General features: G+C 37.1%; 1 long non-coding RNA gene across 1 annotated transcript; it reads right to left on the bottom strand.

The window, feature by feature from the left end:
- Positions 1–782: 782 nt before the first annotated feature.
- On the bottom strand, positions 783–21005 carry LOC105552863. The gene is made up of 2 exons (XR_001008081.1): positions 20819–21005; positions 783–1391 (listed from the first exon to the last, which is right to left on the bottom strand). It is a non-coding gene; the product is annotated as an uncharacterized LOC105552863 (long non-coding RNA).
- Positions 21006–21073: the final 68 nt, after the last annotated feature.

The raw sequence follows: 21073 nt of genomic DNA, 5'->3' as shown, positions 1-21073 counted from the left end.
CTGTTAAGATGCCTTCTGCAAACTACTCAGCCATTCTGAAGCAGATGCAATCTTTGAAGTCCAAGATTTTGAACACCTTCTGGGCCAACATGACCAATGGTAGAAGAGAGCCAATGGATCATCCTTCCTCTCATTTGTCTTTCTGGTGGACAATTTTGAAGTGCATTCTGTGTAATTTCTCAGAGTGTCCCCTGGAGAACTGTGTCTCATTTGCTCACAGCATTGTTCAGATTAACACATCTTCGTGGTTTTACTTTTTCCTGCATGTACACACTTGTGTCCAACCCAACTTTCTGGGGAACACTATGCTGCTTGGGTCCACATTTCCCTGTTTCTCCCTTCCTAGTGGCTCCTCAAACACCCCTGGACCAATTGTTCTGACATCAACATGGTCTCCATCCTTAATGGTCTCCACCCTTAAAATGAACAAAGGGGTAAAGTTTTAAAAATGAGAGTCTTGCTGCTGACTCACTGCTCTGAAGGTATTAACCATGTGTAAAATTTTGAACAAATGTTTATAACTCTAACTTGTTGAATACTTGTTGACATACTTGTAGAATTTGTTAAATTTTTAAAAACTTCCTGATTATACTTGTTAAATTTTTGAGAACTCTAATTCTTCCTCAAAATTGGTCCTTCATTCATTTCCACTTCTCTTTGGAATGTACAGTATTTACAACTATGGCTGCAGAGTTTTTTGGGTGGTGGTTATTGATTCAGAAAAAAATGCTTATTAATATGTCACTTGGGCAGGCACTGTTAAGAATACAGAGTGACTAAAATGCAGTTGCTAAAATTTAAGGATAATCTAATGATGAAATAGGAAAAGCTTTACAAATAACCAGAGCAAGTGAAATACAGAGTATGATCAGCATAATGAATAAAGTGTTGACATAATACATAATACATGAAGTCCTAATACATAATGTTATGGTGACAAGAGAAGCCCATCTGGTCAGAAGCATAGACTGCACACTGTTTTTCGGTTGGCTCCTGAAGGATGCTCCTCTTGGGCTGTGCTGAGACTAGCAAAGGCAATTGGCGAGTTTTTTTTTTTTTTTTTTTTTCACAATGACAAAAATGTTTGTATTTGGTTGGCTAAGACATTTTGAAGAAACATTTTTCAATTTAATTGTTAAGAACATTTTGATGGCTCTCAACATCTCAAGCTCCAAGGATATTTCAACAAGTTTCAGTGCTGTGTCATCAAACAGCATGTTTCTCCTTTCCAAGGTTGAGCTTTTAAGAGTTATGGGGTCTACTTTTCCTGAGGTCATGAAGTCCTAATACATGCACTTTTGAAGCATGATGACTCTTCATGCCTCCTGGGTATTTCTGCTTCTTCATGAGAATTTCATTGTTATTCATGTGTGGATGACAGTTTGAATGACCTAGAAAGAACAAAACATAAAAGTAATGATTACATAATTCACGCCTTCTCTAATTAACTATGTTTTATTTTCTAAGAGCTGCAGATGTTATATTACTCATAAAAGTCTGTTCATATATTATTTATGCCACACGAATAAAATGTTTGTTAGCTTGAAACACTTAAGCAAATTCTCTGGGTTTCTTTAAATTAAAAAAGCAGGTATGAGGCTATACTAACCTTGTGTCTTTTGATTTTCTGTATTCTGAAGGCTTGACCTCCAGGGCCTTGCTCCTGCCTCACAGGGTTCACTAATTTCTAGAGATAGTAAGTCAACAACTCTCCTGCTAGCAAACCTTTCAAATGCAAACCAACCAATTCAGAGCCCAATCACTTCCTTATCAGGTCCTTCTCATACACCAGTCTCTCCACCTGCCCAAATCTCCCCAGGTACCAGACAAGGAAGGATGAGCCCTGTGCTCAATATTATTTTTACAAGATAAGCCCATACACATTTCACAGTAAGTCTAAGAAGAACATGGGAAGAACAAATATCAAGCTCTGAACAGTGGTGACCTCAAGGGCAGAGTATTAGAGAACAGATTTTTGAGTTCTCCCTTTCATAGGATTTTTTTTTTTTAATGTGAGAATATAGCACATTTTTATTTTTATATTTTTTCACTATTTTCAAATTTTAAAAAATATAAAGAGAACTGGTGAAATTAGTTTACTTAAGCACATACTTCATAGCTTTGTAAATATTTTTATATCCTCCAAAGTTTCAGTCTCCTTTCTAAAATAAAATGAATACAATTAAATGAAATTTTCTCCTTGTAATTACGCCTGTAAGACTGATAAAAGGTATGAATTTGGTGGGCAGGAGGAGCGTGTGAATTATGGTACCAAGTTGGGAAGAAGGAAGAACACAGAATTCTATCCTATTTTTTCATTTTTAATTAACGCCATTTGGAAGGGGAGGGGGACAATCACATTGAGGGAAGAGACACCCTACTGTGTTTTCTTTGATTTGAGGTGCATAAATTGTAAGTAAATAAATACTGTCTTAAAAGTTTTTTATGACACTGTTTTGAAAGACATTTTTGAGAGTTCTATATATTGTCTTTCTCCCCTCAGCCCCACCTGTCCCTCCAGGGATCTTTGACATTTAAGGTTTTAGGAAACAAGGCACTTGAAAATGAGAAAATAAGAATACTGAGCCAGGATCAAGATGCAAATAATTTAGTGAGAGCCTTAAACGAAATTAAGAAGTGACCAAAATGAAGAAAATAGAATGAAAAAATGACCAAACTCGGTCAAACATTTGGATATATTTTTAGTGTTTATTTTCAAGGATTCAAGTGGTATTATCTTTTAACCCTGCAACTTCTCGCTGTGGCTGCATGTGGAGATTACATCTGGAATAGGATGAGGCCTGCTACAAGTGTGAGGCCTGAACCCTGCCCCTCACCCTCCCCATGGCAGGCACTGATGGACAGACCTCACTAACTCCTCCATCACTGAGAAACACAGAGTGGAAGCTGTGAGTCCACTGTACTATGCATGTGCTTAGAAAATGTCCAGTATTCATTTCCATATTTCTTATGATAATGAGGCAAATTTTATCTCACTTTCATGAAGTAATAAATTTAAAATGAAATTAAATGAAATAAAACGTTCTTATCTGTTGGGGAAGCTATGAGCAAAACCCAAGAGAAACTGTTACACCTTTCTTATGTGGGGTCAAAGCGGTGCAGTGAGGAAGCAATGAATGTATAAAGTATTTTCACTTTTTAAAACACTCGTCTATGCTGTGTAAGTGTCTCTAGCTTAGTGTCTCCTAAATTGACATGCACCTGATAAATGACTATTGATTGAAAAGATAAATGAACAAATACATGATGCAATTTTGGGGAGGAGGGGATCATCTTGTTAGCCATCCAAGAGCACTGAAAATTCATGTTGAAGTAGGTTATTCAAATATTAGTTTAAGTACTATGTACTTGTAGGGAATTCCTTATTCCTACTGGTTATCAAAGACAGCCGCACTAGTTATCATGACAGACAGACAGATCAGTATGGCCATGGTACGATTCTTTTTTTTTGGCAATATTAAATGCTTCTGTGTCTCTCACTACTTATTGGGAACCCAAATGTGGTCATATATATCCATGTTGTAGATAAAATGAGGGATGACCGTGATATTTGAAACTGGCTTCCTTCAGCTGTGATCATATAGTGGTTAGTAGTCTGCATTGTGAAACTGACGTTCTTCAAACTTAATGGGAAAATCTAATTACCACTCATAATAGAACCCTTACAAAGATATTAACCTTGATGCTTTGATCTAAAAATATTTAAGTATTTAATTTTTAATGCAATTCTCTTAACACTTAAAAATAATCTAGAACATGCTAGGTGTTACAGATTTCTAAAACAATGAAACATGGCCCTGACCTTGTGAAGCTGGGGGTTTAGTAGGGGAGTCAGGGCTATATATACTATCACAATACAAAATAATGCTATACTTAGGAGTGTGAACAAAACAATATTAACTCATAGAGGTGGTGATGATATAGGAGTTAAGAAAAAATTATGTAGGCAGATAGTGAGGGTATGGAAATCCTTGGTAAAGTTTTCCTTTTAATGAAAACCAGCCCCCAAATCATTTTATTTTCTAACAAAGAGCAGCCTGTAAAATCGAGCTGCAGACATAGACAAGCAAGCTGGAAACTTGCACAAGTGAATGCCAGTAGTTGTGCCAAGAGGAAAAGTCTACCTGGGACTAGGCATGTTCAAAATGGTGACTCCATGTTCCCTTCTTTTGCCAGCTATGCGTACAGTAAGGAGCAGACAAGATGGCCCCAGCCAAATGAAAAGCCGATTTGCATAATAAGATTAGGGTGGGCTGGCCAGCCTTCCTTGTGCACTGTGTAAATGTCACACCTGGTCCAACCAATCTGTGGGCCCTAGTAAATCAGACACTGCCTCTTCAAGTCTGCCTATAAAATCTGGTGCAGTATGCCACAGGCTGGTTTTTCCCTTTCAGGAGCCCCTGTGTCTCACAAGAGAGAGAGAGCTATTCTCCTTTCTCTTTCTTTTAGCTAGTAAACCTCCACTCCTAAACTCCCTCCCGCTGTGTGTCCCCTTAATCTTCTTGGGGGAGAGACAAACCTTGCGTATTTACCCTGGATAATGACACAGCTTCAGTGAGGTCACTAAAATGGAGAAATTTTAATTTGAACTTATTTATTTATTTATTTTTAGTTTCAATCTGTTTTGGAGTTCACTGGTTAAAAAAAGAGAAGAAATGAATAAGTGAATAAATAAATGTAATGCCTCTAAGAGACAACAAGGGCAAAGGCAGAGAGGAATTTAAAAACATGGTATCACAGCACACTCACTGTGCAGTAGCTGGAAATAGAATATAAATCATACATTGTTCTTCAATGTCAAATTACTGAAGGCCATATGGTATCTATTTGGCTTGTTTAAACTGCACTTTCAAATACAAGAAACAAAACAAATTGTATTTCAACTTACTTGCTTCTTTCTTAAGGAGGAACCTACCTACCCTTTCTAATCTCCTTGTCTAGAGGGAACAAACAGGTTTGCATCAGCAGCTATTCTGTTGGTGTAATATGCATGTCCAAAAATAGCACCAAATCAAATAGTTTTAATCCTCAATTTTGTTAAATAGTTGGATATACTGGATATTTTTCCAAAATAAATCTAAGTAAATATTGAAAAACAAATACATATACCAACATGGTATACTTTGGAACTCTGAGTGATAGTCCATGGGGTAGCCAGGCAGGTGTAGAAACAGATGTTGCCCAGCACAAAGTCTCTGGGTCTGTTTCTTCCAGCCTCCACCCATCATCACTCTGGCTGGACTGTTTGATCATCAGCCTTTGTGTTCTACTCATGATTGTACCTTTTATTCTTTATTTTTATTTATTTATTTATTATTTTTTTGAGACAGAGTCTCACTCTGTTGCCCAGGCTGGAGTGCAGTGGCACGATCTCAGCTCATGGCAACCTCCGCGTCCTCGAATCAAGCAATTCTCCTGCCTCAGCCTCCCGAGTAGCTGGGACTACAGGCACCCGCCACCACACCGGGCTAATATATTTTTTTGTATTTTTAGTAGAGACGGAGTTTCACTGTGTTAGCCAGGATGGTCTCTATCTCCTGACCTTGTGATCCGCCCGTGTCGGCCTCTCAAAGTGCTGGAATTACAGGTGTGAGCCACTATTCTTTGTTTTTCTCCATTTGTCTTACTACAAATAAATATATAATCTAATTTCCCAATAAGCCCATATTTTTAAAAAAATCAAATATGGACATACAGATAGTTCAGAAAGGAATGAAACAAAAAAGGAACTTCTCTCCTTCCCCTGCAAGTTTCTTTCCCAAAGAAGTAATTGGTATCAATTTCTTGTGATTGCTTCTAGGAAGCGAATGTGTAAATATGTGCTACTTTCTATGACTGGAGTCAATCCTGGGAATTCTGTTTTTCAATACAATCCTCAATATCAGGAAAAATTTCCAATTTATTTGTAGTGTGCACCATACTTTCTTTGGGTAGTTTTATGTTCCTCTCTGTTTTTGGTTATTCTTCATTTTCAAATTTTAATATTGTGTTTTTTCCTTTTGGTGACCAGGTTCATTAGCAAGTTACTTATAGATGACTTCACTCTTAGTTACTTATTTTCAATCTATTTACCCACTTTGTTTCCTAATTAATTAATTTTGCTTTTATCTTTATTATTTTCTTCCTTTTCTTAGGTTTATTTTGTTATTATTTTCTAACTTTTGGTCTTGAGTAGCTAAATTCTTTTGTTTTTATTCTTTCCTGCTAGTTATATAGATATGCAAGGGTAGGTATTTTTCTCTGCTTTTAATTTCTAATATTTATTGTTTTAATTATAATAATTTCTAAATACTTTGCAATTATAATTTTGATTACTTCTTTGATCTTAGACAGTTATAGGAAGAAAATTACAAATTTCAGGGTGGTTGTAGTTTTTCTCCCTGATTTTCATTATTATCTTTTATGTTTTGTGTGTGGTTGTGTATGTGCATCAAGAATGTAGTCTGTACTATCTCTGCTTTTCTCCTAATATACAGCCAATTGCTTTATAAATATAAGTGATTAAAGTGAAGTATATTCTATAAGACTATAGAATTTAATATATTTTCATTATTTTAGCTTCAATTATTTTGTGCAGAATTTCAAATTTTTTCTTATCTATATTTTTTTCCTAGCATTTCTTGAAATTTACGGTTTTGTCATTGTTTTTGCTACGTTATTTATTGTTATCTTATTATTTAGGTAAATGCATGTTCTAAACGTTTCATCTTTATGTGTTTAAACTCCTTTAGACTCTTCCTTGAATTCAAACTTCTCTGACATTAGTATCATACTTTCAAATTTGTATTAATATTTTCCTGGTCTGTCTGGATTTGTTTAAGCTTTGAAAGTTTTTACCCTTTTAGAATTTCCCTATATTATCCATGTTTTATAGGATATGTGTTTGCTACTTTTTTTTTTTTTTTTTTTTGAGATGGAGTCTCACTCTGTCGCCCAGACTGGAGTGCAGTGGCGTGATCTTGGCTCACTGCAAGCTCCACCTCCTAGGTTCACACCATTCTTCTGCCTCAGCCTCCTGAGCTACTTTTTAATTTAATTTGTGAAAATTTTTTATTCATTTTAATGTATATCTTGACATGTTTGAGAGCAAAGTTATATTTAGACTTAGTTCTGTCATCCTGACATCTTTTCTGCTTTCGATACTATCTATTCAATTGAACTAGCTTTTGAATCTGCAAACTAATATTCATTTTAGTTGTTTGTTTGGTTTTTTTTCTCATTTGGACTCCAGCTTTTGGTACTGGCAGTGCTATTTGAACAAAGCATTTTGCTACTTTGTTTTTACTGCTTCTTACTTATACCTTCTTTCACTATTTACTTTTTACTATGTACAAATTTACTAGTTAGCTAGTCTAAGGTATAGGACAACGAGACAAGAAATTCATTTGCTTACTTAATTCAAACACATTTTACGGAGTTTCTATAAATGTGCTTAAGTCAATGAATTATCTCACAACTACAAAACCACTGTAAGTTTGATTAAATCTAGCATGAAAACAGCGGTTTCTGTGGGGGGAAAAATTAAATGTTTCTTAGAAAGCACGGAGATATTCTAAAAAACACTGCACCCCCAGCATGAGTTGGCACAACTCAAAAGCAGCAGCTAAGAATGATAAGTAGATATTACTGCTTATAAGCTTACGGGTCAGCTGGATGTTCTTGTGATCTCACCTGGACTCCCTCACGCATCTGTGGTTCACTGTGGGTCAAGTATGCAGCTCTGCTAAACTCGGGGGCCTCTTTCCATGTATGGGAGACAGGTGACTATAGCTGGTCTAGGCTGGCCTCCCCTGGGATGGTTGCGATCTGCTCTTCATATGCTCCCATCCTCTAGCAATCTTCTGAAACTTGTTCCCAAGATGCTGGCAGGACTCCAACAGAAAGGGAGCAGAAGTGCCAGGTCCCTTGAGACCCAGGCCAATCTCAAGCTGGGTCTCTTGAGACCCAGGTTTAAATCTCTATTGGCCTCACCAAGTCCAGAGGCCAGCCCAGATTCAAAAATGGAGAAACATATGCCACCACCCTCCATAGGGAGGAGTTTGTTGTAGTGTCACATTGTCAAGACCACAGGTACTTGAGGAATTGAAATGCTTTGTCAATGGGCGCTCCATACATTGCTACTTGGAATTAGAATGCTTTTGTCTTCATGCTACCCTCACCCTGACTCATGCAGCCCAGGCCTTGTCAGGGCCTGGAGCATTTTTCATTAAAAGGAAGATTGTTTCATCACTTAAGAAAGACAGAATGAAGTCTGCTGTGTGGCAATTCATTTGGGGGCTCTTATTAATGTGTTGTTCTGTGACCTATGTCAGTATGTTCACTTTGAAGTTTCAAGATGATCTCCACCCTAGGATAACTGAAAATGTGTACATACCAATTTATGAACTTTGCAAAAGACTATGCTTTTCAAACTAAAGACAAAATTGTTGGAGAAAATTTATATTTATTCACATTTGTATTTTATATTAGTGTTTATAAAACATATATTTAGGAAAGTTGGATTTTATACATAACTGCTCATTGATTTTATTATAGTCATGTCTATTTTCAGGGATTGTATTTTTCACTGAATGATTAATTTATATCTCTGAGATCTGTGATATATAAACACAGTTCCATGATTCCACAGCAGTTATGTTTATATTATTTTTCTCAAGCATACTGTAAGTTCTCTCCAGTTAAATGAATCTAGCTCTAAGGAACATAACACCTAGGAATAAAAAGTCTTTCCAAATACATTGCCTAAATTTGGCAGGCTGACTTCAGAAACATAGTCTTGTTTTGTTTTTGTTTGCGTGTGTGTGTGTGTGTGTGTGTGTGTGTGTATGTGTTTTAAGACAGAATCTTGCTCTATCACCGAGGCTGGAGCGCAATGGTGTGATCTCAGCTCACTGCAACCACCACCTCCTGGGTTCAAGTGATTCTCCTGCCTCAGCTTCCCAAGTAGCTGGGACTACAGGCGTGGTGCCACCACACCCAGCTAATGTTTGCATTTATAGTGGAGATGGGATTTCAACATGTTGGCCAGGCTGGTCTTGAACTCCTGACCTCAAGTGATCTGCCTGCCTTGGCCTCCCAAAGTGCTGGGATTACAGGCATGAGCCATTGCTCCCGGCCTAAGTCTTGTTTTAAAATAAAAATGCACTTGGCTCTTTTGAACTTGTCAAAACTACCAATGACATGAAATCACTTATTATTATTTGTTATTATTATTAATTTGTTATTAAATAAAATTCCTAAGGATCAAAATTCAAAATGAAAAATAAATCCAGGATATATGTCTCAATCATTTATTTCTTTTCTTTTCAGCAAACCATTCACACATAAAGTGAAATGGAGAATTTTAGCAATCCTTAAGTAGTTTAACAGGGCTACTTGACTGAATTTTAGTAAGTCTCGAGATATTTATTGAGATAATTATCACATATATTAAAAATGAGGAAAAAATTACTTGATTCAATGGGATATTTCCTGTGTGGTCAATATCTATTAGGTGGTATTATGCAATGGAAAATTTGAAACAATTATTGTGTACCAAATGATTCATTAAATGATTAGCTAATTGATCATATTTATTATAATCTATTTCAGTCAATGGTCTTTAAGGATGAGAATTAATATAGGAATGCCATTAGCCATTTATAAATGAAAATTTTTGCTTTATTCTTAATGGCAACTGACTACTAGCTAAAGGCAAAGTACATTAAGTAAGTAAACTCAGTAGAAAAAAACTAGAATCTATAGAGACAGTAGTCTAGACAAATTGCAGTTATGTAATTTCAAAACTACCTAACAATGTTTTAGTCAACAACCACATATATGACAGTGGTCCCATAAGATCAAAATGAAGCTTAAAAATTCGTATTGTCTAGTGAAATCGTAACCAACACAACATCACAGCACAATGCATTACTTAACGTTGTTTGTGGTGATGCTGGTGTAAACAAAGCTACTGTGCTGTCAGTTACATGAAAGCATAGCACATACAATTGTATGCAGTACATAATAATGTATAATAATAATAAATATGTCACTGATTTATGTATTTACTATACTACAGTTTTTATTGTTGCCTTAAGGCACGCTCCTTCTACTTATGAAACAAAAAGTTAATTGTAAAACACCTTCAGGCAAGTCCTTCAGGAAGTATCCAGAAGTAGGTAGGCATAGTTACCACAGAAAATGACAGCTCCATACGTGCTATTGCCCCTGAATATCTTCCAGTGTGCAGGCAGAAAACAGTGATCTTGATGATCCCGACCCTGTGTAGGCCTAAGTAAATGTATTGTTTATGTCTTAGTTTTCAACAACATAAAAATGAAAATAGAATTTTTTTCCAAAAATATGGATATAAAGAAAATATTTTTGTACGGTTGTATGCTGTGTTTGTATTTTGAGCAAAGTATTATTTTTAAAGAGTTGAAAAGTTTTAAAAATTAAAAATGTTTAAGTTATAACAAGCTAAGGCTATTATGGAAGAAAGAAAAATATTTTAAATGAATTTAGTGTAGCCTAAGTGTACAGTGTATATGAAGTCTACAGTGTACAGTAAGGTTCCAGGCCTTCACATTCACTCACCACTCCCTCGCTAAGTCAGCCAGAGCAACTTCCAGTCCTGCAAGCAGCATTCATGGTAAGTGCTCTTTACTGGCATATACCATTTCTTATCTTTTATACCATATTTTTACTGTACCTTTTCTAGGTTTATTTATGTTTGATACCTCTGTGTTACAATTGCCTGCAGTGTTGAGTGTAGTAACTTGCTGTACTGGTTTACAGCCCAAGAGCAATAGACCATACCATATAGCCTAGGCATGTAGTAGGCTACACCATCTAGGTTTGTGTAGTACACTCTATGATGTTTTCACACAATGATAAAATCACTGAACAATACATTTCTCAGAAATGTATCCCCCTCTTTAAGTGACATGTGACTTTGGTTGTATACATAAGGATATCTATTTTATAATTAATATTTCCAATTGTGTTTTCTGATAGTATCTCACGTAATGAACACAGCAACCCATTAGTCAGTTCAGGCAAGTTTTACTAAATAACTATATAGACTTGTGAGTTTACATGACTTGGCCTAAGTTCAGAGCCAGTCTGTGGTTGACTCATTTTCCTTGCACCAAAGCCCCTGTTCTCTCTACCAAGACAGTACTGCATTTGGCCTCATCTGTGTGCACTTCTGGGAGAGCTTAGCCATTATCAGGGATGATGGAGGAAGAGAAAGAAACTCAAAGAACGTATCATGGAACAATTTCCAGCCTTGAAAAATGGCAAAGAAAGAACTCAGTTTCTTTTTTCCAGTAAGTGGACCTGATTTCTGTTCAATGGAAGTCATTAAAAAAACTCAAACATTTAAGAATATGGACTTCAAGTCCTATATCAAACTTCACTCAGGCAATGTTAAGCCTGCATTTTATTTTACATAAAATAAGAACTATTTAATAATATTGGTAGTATTATTGATTATGAAAAATTTTATTCTGTTACATTTTATGGGTATATTATATTATTGTTCAGCAGATATATATTCACCACCTCCCTCCATGACTTCTGTAGACAGCATGCACTTCTTTGCCCCACTGATGTTGAGCCCAGTCACGTGACTTTCTTCGACCCATGGAACATAACCCAAAGTGACAATGTGCCAACTCCAAGTCTCCACTGTAAAAGTCAACATGTGTCCCTATGTCCTTCTTGTGCTCCAGCCATCCATCACAAAGAGTAGGTCATGCCTCATGTAGCTGCCAGTTCAAGAAGGAAGAGGGACCTGTGGACCAGGCATTGGGCCCAACCTGCAGCTTGGAGCCCAGACTAGGCACATTTAGTTTTGGTCAGCTGAATCTCAGCAATGCATAGTGAAATCATTGGTAATAAGGCTGGACAGATAGTGTCTAGAAAACTAAGAATACCAGATTAAGTTATTCACAATTACTCTATTTTAGGTGAGTGAGAATTATTACAAGTCTTTGAGCACAAATTTTGCCAAGATTATTCTGGCAACAATGTGTAGGGCATAGGGCCAAGACTTCAAATGGAGTCTACGTCTATAGCTCCCAGAGAAGAAATAAACCATGCCGTTAGTTTGATGCTAGGATTTTGAGCATGCATGAGGCAATGTGAAGAATAAATGGGCTTTGGGAAGAACTCATGCTTGGAAATTTACAGCATGATGGCTTAATACCCAACAGAAATAATGAACCTGAATCTCTGAGAATATGGTTGTCACCTAGTTCAGGAGTCTCCCTTAAGAACAATCACGTAGTAAATATTCTGCAATTGTTTTATTTTGTCTTTACTTTGGTATCTCTTGATAAGAACCTTCAGGTTAGGCTTTCAGGTCATTGTTGTGTTTTTACATTTGAACAATCTTCTTAAGAATTAACTGACATTAAGCATGAAGTGAATTGTTGACTCGTCTTGTTCAAGACTGAAAGCAAATCTGATAAATGTGCTACTGAATTGTTATGAATTGTTTTTAATTTATCTAAGAACATACCATACTTATTTGTAGGATTTCATGGTGTGGCTTACTAACATTGAATTCTTCATTACGAAAAGCTAGCTAATCAATGTAAATATACTATGGCTTGAGTGTGTCTCTCAAGATTCATGTGTTGGAAACTTAATCCCCCATGGTAACAGTGTTTGGAGGTGGGGCCTAACAAGAGGTGATTTGTTCATGAGGGCTCTGTTGTTATAAATGGATTAATGTCATTATTGTGGGAATAAATTAGTTATAAAAGCAAGTTTGGCCACATCTCTCTCTTGCTTTCATGTTCTTTTGTCCTTCTGCTTCTGCCGAGGAATGATGTAGCATGAAGGCCCTCACAAGATGCTGGCACCATGCTCTTGGACTTCTCAGCCTCCAGAACCATGAGCAAAATAATTTTTTATGAATTACTCAGTCTCAAGTATTCTGTCAGAGCAACACAAAACAAAGATAAGATACTTCATGGTTATCAGTGCCAAGAACAAACCAAATGATCAGACTAATATAATTCAATGCCTGAGAACCTAGGGCAGTAGTTTTCAATTGTAGCCACAAATTACAATCACTTGGTGATGTTTTTAAAATCTCCATGTCAAGGCTTTACCCTAGAACCAAAAAACTATTATTTTTAAATACCTTGCTGGTGATTTTATTATGCAGCCATGGTTGAGACTGGGCATATATGTCCTATCCAGTTTTTAAAAGCCAAATAATCTGGAGAGTTTACCTATACAAAATACCCCCTGTGAAGACCATCATTCCCCATAGCCTAGTTTTTATAATCAGGCAAAAAAAAAATTATATATACAATTCAATTACATAATTGAGTTATGCCTATATAGATAGGTATCTGTTATATCTGTATATAGGTATCATTATATTGTCTATATTATTATCTACAATTATATATCTATAATATAATTATATAGATAATTTAACATAATATAATTATCTATATACAGACAGATATAACAGATATCTATCTTTATAAGTAGATATATTTATATCTACATATATTATATACATATAATGAGATTAACCCAACACAAAAAATGGAAAAAATATGGGGAGGTGGACAAAACCACAATTATTGGGTGGAAATTGTGCTCTGAGTGCTTCAAGGTAACTGGTTTTGAAAAAAAGTCATTTTTTTTAAAGAAAAATAATTTTATAGATGTCGACACAGCTGGCTAGATTATTGGGATTTTGAAATGATCCCCTTTAAAGTCAATTTGGAGACTTGTCCTGTATTTAACAGCACTGCAGCAATAAATGTGACATTTTATAATTATAAAAAAAATGCCAGGGCCAGGTGCAGTGGCTCACACCTGTAATCCCAGCCCTTTGGGAGGCTGAGGCAGGCAGATCACTTGAGCTCAGGAGTTCAAGATTAGCTTGGGCAACACGGTGAAACCTTGTCTCTACAAAATAAAAAAATACAAAAATTAGCAGGGCATGGTGGTGCACACCTGTAATGCCAGCTACTGGGGCTGAGGCAGGAAGACAGCTTGAACCTGGGAGGGCAAGACTGCAGTGAGCCGAGATCACACCACTGCACTCCAGGCTGGGTAACAATGTGAGACCCTGTCTCAAATAATAATAATAATAATAATAAAAGCCAGAATATAATTGATCTAATTTCTTTTTTATTATTTTTTTATTGTGTTCAAATATACAGAATGTAAAATTTACCGTCTTAGCCATTTTTCGAGTGTACGGTTCAGGGACGTTAAGTTCATTCACATTGTTTTGCAACTACCACCACTGTCGATCCACAGAACTCTTTTTCTTCGGACAAAACTGAAATCCTGTACCCATCAAACAACAATGCCCCACGTCCCCCCTCCCCAATCTCTAGCAACCACTATTCTACTTTCTGTCTCTATGAATTTGACAACTCTGTATACCTCATATAACTGAAATTATATGGAAGTATTTGTCTTTTTGTGACTGGCTTATTTTATGTAACATAAAGTCTTCATCCGGGCACGGTGGCTCACACCTGTAATCCCAGCACTTTGAGAGTCCGAGTTTGTCAGATCATAAGGTCAGGAGATCAAGACCATCCTGGCTAACATGGTGAAACCCCGTCCCCATCTCTACTAAAAATAAAAATAAAATAAAATAAAATAAAAGTTAGCTGGGTGTGGTGGTGCATACCTGTGGTTCCAGCTACTTAGGAGGCTGAGGCAGGAAAATCTCTTGAAACCAGGAGGCCTAGGGTTGCAATGAGCCAACATCGCACCACTGCACTCCAGCCTGGGTGACATAGTGAGACTCCATCTCAAAAAAAAAAACAGTTTTCAAGATTTATCCATGTTGTGGCATGTGTAAGAATTTCCTTCTTTAATGCTGAATAATATTTCATTGAATGAATACACTACATTTTGTTCATACATTCGTTCATCAATGGACACTTTAATTTTTTCTGCCTTTTGGTGTTGTGAGTAATGTTGCTATCAACTTTGGTGTACAATATGTACACCAATATGCTTTCAATTCTTTTTGGTATATGCCCGGAAGTGGAACTGCTGAATCACATACACTACTTTTTAATTTTTGTGGAACTGGCATGCTCTTTTCCACAGTGGCTGTACATAAAGTGGCTGCACCATTTTATGTACACAAGAGTTCCAATTTCTCCCATTCTCAACAAAACTTATTTTCTGCTGCTCTTTAAAAATAGTAATCACTCTAATGGGTATAAGGTAATATCTCACTGTGGTTTTTATTGAGCATCTTTTCACGTCATATTGGCCATTTGTATATCTTCTTTGAAGACATATCTATTGAAATCCTTTGCCCATTTTTTAACCAAGTTTTTATTTTTGTTGTTGTTGAGTTGTAGGAGTTCTTTATACATTTTGGATATTAATCTCTCGTTAGACACATGATTTGCAAATCTTTTCTCCTATAATGTGGGTTGCCTTTTTATTCTGTTACTTGTGTCCTTTGATAAAAAGTTTTTAATTTTGAAAAAAAATTCACTTTTTCCCTGTGTTTTTGGTGTCATACCCAAGAAACGAGTGACAAATAGTTCATTTACTTTTAGCAAATTCTGTCTGATAAGTCAAAAAAGATTATTTACAATGCAAAACAATTAGATTGTCTGGCTTTTCACATTTAAAACACAGGATATTAAAAATAAACAAAATCGAAGTTGGCAAACTCTGGGACTTTATTGAAACTTTAACTTTTGAAAAAACATTACTTTTTTTGTTTAGTTAATTACTTTACCTGAGGTTTCTAGTTCATGTTTAGTTCATGGATGCTTTCAAATAGAAATAAAATGAGAACTCTTTTGAAGTCTACATCTATGTGTTATGTGTCTTTGTTTTGCCAAATCCCCTAGTAGAGTTAATAGCAAAGAATAGCTACTCAATATACCCTTAAAATAATATTAACCCAGGTGGTACTCTTTGATAGTATTTACACCATATATTCATTTTATAGTTGAACAAATTGATATCTTGGGAGGCAAAATAATCCAAGTGATTAATACTGAATATAAAACAGATACCTTGCTTGTACATAGAACAAAAATACTTGGGTTTAGATGTTTAGATAGCCTGTCTGAACACACAGGACAATGGATACCTGTGGGATGTAGGTGTGCATATCATGTTGCACTTTAATTGTGAGCAGGTGGTGCAAGGGGGACATGAAGATAAATGTCGGGCCTCCAAGAAAATTTATTCTAAGAGTTTACCCTTAGTCCTATAAGTGCTCCTGAAAACTCTCACTCTGCCCCTTGAGGCTTCCCACAACTCATGCATTTCCCAGGTATTAGCAAAGTATAGTGACAGATGCTGAGAAACCATCTGTGTAAATTGCCATCTTGGCCGACCAGGTGTCTTTTCTTCCCCCCTCCCCCCTCTCCAAGATGAAGTCTTGCTCTGTTGCCCAGGCTGGAGTGTAGTGGTGCAATCTCGGCTTACCGCAACCTCCCCCTCCCAGGCAATTCTCCTGCCTCAGCCTCCTGAGTAACTGGGATTACAGGTGCACACCACCATGGCCAGCTAATTTTTGTATTTTCAGTAGAGACAGGGTTTCACCATGTTGACCAGGATGGTCCTGCATTCCTAACCTTGTGATCTGCCCACCTCAGCCTCCCAAAGTGCTGGGATTATAGGTGTGAGCCACCGCGCCCGGCTGGCATCTGACTTTTAAACTCATTTTGTTTGATAACATTTATAGTAGTTTAGGCCTTAAGGGGACTTCCAAGGCATTAGTTTCATATGCCCTTCTTTTCAGATGGAGAAAAAGAGGCCAAAGGAGGCAGTCACTTGATACAAATAAACGGCCAGTAAGTGGTGTGGTCCAGATCCTAAAGGGACTCCCAGATCCAAATGCTTTTACTGTTATCCCTCTGTATTCATGGGGGATTGGCACCAGGATCCCCAGTGTTGCCAAAATCTAAGGATACTTTAGTTCTTTATATAAAATGGCATAGTATTTGCATTTAATCTATGCACATCCTCCTGTATACTTTAAGTAATCTCTAGATTACTTATAATAGCTAATACAGTGTAAATGCTATGTAAGTAGTTGTTATACTATATTTTAAAAATTTGTGTTATTTTTGTATTGTTCTTTTAACATTTTTTTGAATATTTTTTCATACATGGTTGGTTGAATTAACAAATGTGGAATCCATACATAGAGAGAGCCAACTGTATATTGTTAGAAATGTCACCAGAGGCAGAAACAAAAAAGGGACTATAGATATGCATTCCAGGAACTGACTTGCTCCTTGTCTTCTAGAAGTTTGCTCACCCTCAGCCTTCCACAAAGGCAGAAAATCTTTGGCTTCTAGCACTCTGACTCCCCCAAACCTACTAATAAAGCCATGAGGATCCTGAACATGGGGACTTCCTTAGTCCAGCCCCAGGGCCTCTTTAGCTAAATCCACTGCCACCAGAAATGTGATGGCTGGACTCTTTCCCAATTTTCTCCACTCTCAGCTACCTTTGATGAAGGGGGCTTCATTCTGTAAAGATTAGCATAGCTTGCTACTGGAGGTTTTCCTGTTGCCGTATTCACAAAAAATTGTATTGGCAAGATTGACAATTTTCTAAAATGCTCAAATTTATCTGACCTTACAAATAACATCCACTGGAAAATTATCAGACATCTGTGAGAGTCATTTTGGGTTGAATTAAATTTTTGATGTGCTGTGAAATTGGGTCAGTGCATTAGAATTACATTTTAATAGTTACGAATGCACTCATAAAATGTTGTTCTTCTGTGCAAATTGGCAACACTCCCAGACTTGAGGAAGCTTTGAAGAGATGAATTTCAAAATTCCTGATTAGCAAATATGTGCAAGAAGTCAAAAAAGACACATCAAGAATTTGTTAATAATGTACACAATCATTCTAGATTTATCTTACTATTATGATCTTAAATGGGGTATTTGCACTGAAAAAGGCAACATTATTCAACGCTTTGTGTAGAAAGCAGGAAATTTATAAAAGGAGAAGCTGATCTTTCTCCTTAGAGTTTGTGGTTCCTGTGAAGTCATTGTACTTAGTCAACTGTTTTCTGGATTGCTTAACAGAGTAAAAATAGGACAAAGCAATGAAAGTTGTGGAGACTCAGATTTCCACTGTATGTTATAAAGAACTTCTTAACAACACACTGCCTTGTGAGGGAAAAAATTGCAGCTCATGCAGAATGGCTAAGCAGAAGGTGGACAACTATCTTTCAGGGATATTATAGAGGAGGAGGTTCCAATCTTTTGGCTTCCCTGGGCCACATTGGAAAAATAAGAATTGTCTTGGGCCACACATAAAATACATTAACACTAATGCCAGCACATAAAATACACTAACATTAGCACATAAAATACACTAACACTAACGCTAGCTGATGAGCAAAAATTGTAAAAAAGATTTCATACTGTTTTAAGAAAGTTTATGAATTTATGTTGGCCCACATTCAAAGTTGTCCTGGGTCGCAGGCAGCCCACAGACGGTGGGTTGGACAAGTGTCTCATAGAAGATACCGCATAATATTGGATGAGAAGTGGACTCAGTGACTCTCAAGACCCTTTTGAATTTTAAGAGTGGGCTGGCGTAGTCTAAAAAATAGAGCCAAAAGGTTCCTAGGTTGCCTGGTGGAATCACTGACAAGTAATAAGTCTCAGAAATGAATTTTCACCTAACCGAATTTATAAGTTAGTAGTACTAAACTTACCTTTCTGGAACCCACATAGAAACTAAGGGACAGACAGCTTTGGATGCAAAACTAACTCAAGTGGAGCTGGAGGAACCTGGCAGGTTACACAAACTTAAACTCCTTGCAGGGCCAGCAGGTCCTCTGAAGCCAGGTGTAAGACAGGAGTGTAGTGGATGTTGAGGACCAGCTTCAGAACACGTTCAAAACGTAAAGCATTTTTGATTTCCTTTCTTATCAAATCATTGCCATCAACCCTAATCCCTTACATTAGGAACACATAGGAGATAAACAAGAGAACTCTGGAGCAAATGGCCAAGACCGCATAAGAAATCTTTGTTGGGGTCCAACCATGACCCATCCCCAGTGAATGTTAGCACAGTAGAGTGTAGAGTTTTCTTCAGTTTCTAAAAGCTTACACAAGGCAAAGGTGAATGTTCACCTCGGTGCCCTTCAATTTCATCACATCCTGCATTCACATCATGTGTCTTTTCCACACTCCTCTTCCTTACCCCTGCCCCTGAGTTCTTCCCCACCCCTGCCCCTGAGTTCTTCCCCGTGATGCCTGACTTCACCAGTGCCTCACATGCAGGACCTATTCTTCTGCCTCCTCTGAATCAACATTTACCTAAGTTATTACTCATCCCTCTAGTCCCTCTACATATGTTATGGAGTAAAATAATGGCAAGATTTAAAGACAAACAGAAACATACTCTGGGCGCCTCTTCCCAGATATTTGCATAGTAGTCAAGTTTTCTAATAACTGAAAAACCATTTCATTAAATACTGCTTCCATAATTGTAAATTCCATGCAGGTAATCAGCAGTTAAGGGTAAATTTTTTTTTTTTTGAGACAGAGTCTTGCTCTGTTGCCTAGGTTCGAGTGTAGTGGCGCGATCTCCCAGGTTCATGCCATTCTCCTGCCTCAGCCTCCTGAGTAGCTGGGACTACAGGCGCCTGCCACCACACTCGGCTAATTTTTTTGTATGTTTAGTAGAGATGGGGTTTCACCGTGTTAGCCAGGATGGTCTCGATCTCCTGACTTCGTGATCTGCCCGCCTTGGCCTCCCAAAGTGCTGAGATTACAGGTGTGAGCCACTGCGCCTGGCCAGGGCAATTGTTTAAGGTATTCTTCAGTTGTGCATCCCCCATCCCACCAGGTAGGTCAGCCCCTCTACTTCTGTGCATAAACCTGGAAATGATGCAATGGAGATGATTTTAAAATCCCTTACTACAATCTGTACTCATTCGAAATTTAACCAGTTTCTTCTGTGGAGGAGCTATTGTACTCTTCAACAAGCAGCATTACTGATCTATGGATAACATTATTATACTAAAGCACTTTATTTTTTTTCTAAAAGTTTATGCATTTATGGCCTCTGAGGTTAAGCCTATTATTTTTCCTTCATTGAGTATGATTTTGCTATATTTTTAAAGGAATTCATTTAAGTGTTATTTGACATTTAGACTGAAATGAATTTTCAGTTTGTTTGGAAGAAATACTTTTAAAAAGTTAAGAAGTCAGAAGTCTACAAGTCAATGGAAATAAAATATGAAAACAAGGACTTGGTTTTAAGAAGTTATAATCACAACTGCTAAAATTAAATCAACTTTCTAGAACCTTCTGAAAACAAACATATATGCAAATACTGTAAAATATATGGATTTATACCACAAAAACCCAAACACAGGGAACCTATGGTAGCCATTTTTTCTGTCAAAAGCCAAGGCAAAACTGGTCTAATTTGCTTCCATTGAACCAAAGTTGTGAAATAGAATAGGGATGATCAAAGCATCCATTTTCTCAAACTTTCTCTTACACCAAACCTTTTAGCCAAACTGCTAGAGAAGATTAAAACCGAAGTTTCATCCTCTTTTTCCCTTTGTCTAATCAGTGCTTGGGAGAGAAAATAACATAGGTAGGATTCCTTGGTTTGCTGCGTAATCGAGACTCTCAGCTAAAAACAAAAACTTTTGTAGTATTTATAGAGGATGACAACTCCAGTTTTGAAATCTAGAAGGCAGTGATTAAAAGAATTTGTTTTTCTCCTCTCCTCTCAAGAATGTATCGTACTTGCATTAAGAAGGAAAATGAAGCTCGGTGTCTAACATGCTCACCCTAAAAAGTACCTCTCAGTCAGGTGGGTGCAGGGTTCTGGGAAGTCTTCACATGCCTCCTCCACCGCAGAGAGCTCCTCGCTCTTCAGAAGAAGGGACCACTCTCCTTGGGCAGGGAAGACCCTTCTCCTACAGCTGGAAAATGGACCGGAAGCAGCTTGGAGCTGACTTTCTTTGCGCCGCCTGCCAAAGGCTCCTCAGTAGCATTGCGAGAATCCAGTGCCCAGATTCAGGGCTGGTTGAAGTTACAGTTTT

This window comes from Mandrillus leucophaeus, unplaced genomic scaffold (assembly GCF_000951045.1).
Source record: "Mandrillus leucophaeus isolate KB7577 unplaced genomic scaffold, Mleu.le_1.0 Scaffold116, whole genome shotgun sequence".
NCBI lineage: Eukaryota > Metazoa > Chordata > Mammalia > Primates > Cercopithecidae > Mandrillus > Mandrillus leucophaeus.
This window is presented reverse-complemented; position numbering and strand designations above follow the sequence as displayed.